We start from the raw sequence: 2007 nt of genomic DNA, 5'->3' as shown, positions 1-2007 counted from the left end.
GCTCAGGAGATTGACCAAGAAGCTTATCAGTCGTTCCTTTCCAGCACCCATCTTTGGCCAATAGAAAAATAGACACTCAAAACTCAAAAGGCTTTTGTCTCCAGGTCCACAAGACTCTTGTACAGGGCCAGTTTTGTAGATGTAGTTTAGACTCACACTTAACCAGTCCTAAGCTTTCCTAGTAGATGGAACCCAAATAATAGAAAAGTCATTTTGTGCTCTATGTAAATTAAATCATGTGAAGTACCATAAAAATTGTATTTTCAGAAAATAATCACTTTTTCCTGTGGTAGACTGGACTTTTTCACAAATATGAACTGATGTAGTATTTATAATAGAGTCTGTTTTTTCCCCTCAGTATACTTTCCCACTGAATTTGATGGCACTGTCATCTGGCAAGGTGATTTCTTGGCCCAATGTCCTTAAAGGAACCAACTGTGGTTTTATTTGTTTGTTTTCTTTTCTCATAGTAGATTAAATGATGGAATGTGGATTGTTAGAGAAAAGTTTTTCTTTCTTTCTTTCTTTCTTTCTTTCTTTCTTTCTTTCTTTCTTTCTTTCTTCTTTTTCTGCATACAGCGAACTTTACTGATGGTATTCAAGAGAGTAGAGAGCGCTCTCTAGGCCCCAGTTGTTATTATGGGGGCCCGGGAAGGAAATTCTGAAGGAAATGCTCAGTGTTGGGAAGCTCAGCAATGGAGAACCTCTCTCTTGCTCTCACTGTCCTTGCTGAGGTGGGTGGTCCAAGGTTTCTTACTCTTGTGGGGCCATGTAGGCCATAGGGTCCACCACCTGTTGCTGTCGACATATTCATTGTCATACCAGGAAATAAGCTTTACAAAGTTGTCATTGAGAGTAATGGTAGCCCAAGTATCAAAGTTAGAGGAGCTGGAGTCGTTGTTGAAGTTGCAGGAGACAACCTGGTCCTCAGTAAAATCCAGGATGACCTTTAGTGGACCCTCAGATGCCTCTTCACCACCTTCTTGATGTCATCATACTTGGCAGGTTTCTCCAGACAGCATATCAGATCCGCAATGGGTACATTGTGAGTAGGGACATGGAAGGCCATACCTGCGAGCTTCCTATTCAGCTCTAGGATGACTTTGTCCACAGCCTTGGCAACACCAGTGGATTCAGGGATAATGTTCTGGACAGCCCCAACAGCTATCATGGCACAGCTTTCCAGAGGGGCTGTCCATAGTCTTCTGAGTGGCAGTGATGCCTTAGAACATGGTCATGAGCCCTTCTAAATGACAAAGTTGTCATGGATGACATTGGCCGAGGGTGGCATGGGGGTGGGCCTAAGCAGTTGGTGGTACATGATGCATTGCTGACAATCTTGTGTGGGTTGTCATATTTCTTGTGGTTCACACTTATCACAAACATGGGGATATCTGCAGAAGGGGTGGAGATGATGACCCTTTTGGTCCCACCCTCCAAATGGGCCCCGGCCTTCTCAATGGTGGTGAAGATGCCAGTAGATTCCACAACATACTCAGCACCAGCTTCACCGCATTTGATGTTAGTGGGATCTTGCTCCTGTAAGATGGTGATGGCTTCCCATTGATGACAAGCTTCCCATTCTCAGCCTTGACTGTGTCATTGAATTTACCATGGGTAGAGTCAGACTGGAACATATAGACCATGTAGCCGACCTCAATGAAGAGATCGTTGATGGCAACAATATCTACTTTGCAATGTGCAGAGCAGAAGGCAGCCCTGGAAATGAGGCACCCAATAGGGCCAAATCCATTCACACTGACCTTTACCATCCTATCTATGGCACAAGGCTGGCACTGCACAAGAAGATACAGCTGTCTCTGGAACAGGGAGGAATAGAGGAGAAAGGTTTGCAAATTTATGCAACAAGTATTAATGACTATTTAGTCTGCACTTTATGTTGAGGTGAAAAATGGTTCAAATAAAGTCTGTCTTTTAGCAAGCATTCCTTCCTTGGCTGAGCATTGTCAAGATTGTGTTATTGAGGAGAACCTACTAGTTGGGTTT

At 43.6% G+C, this 2007-nt stretch overlaps 1 pseudogene; it reads right to left on the bottom strand.

The window, feature by feature from the left end:
* Window positions 1–689: 689 nt before the first annotated feature.
* Window positions 690–1772, bottom strand: LOC127663634 (glyceraldehyde-3-phosphate dehydrogenase-like; annotated as a pseudogene).
* Between the last annotated feature and the right edge of the window lie 235 nt (window positions 1773–2007).

The sequence above is a fragment of the Apodemus sylvaticus genome, chromosome 13 (assembly GCF_947179515.1).
Source record: "Apodemus sylvaticus chromosome 13, mApoSyl1.1, whole genome shotgun sequence".
Taxonomy (NCBI): domain Eukaryota; kingdom Metazoa; phylum Chordata; class Mammalia; order Rodentia; family Muridae; genus Apodemus; species Apodemus sylvaticus.
The sequence above is the reverse complement of the archived record's forward strand: the minus strand, read 5'-3'. Positions and strand labels throughout refer to the sequence as shown.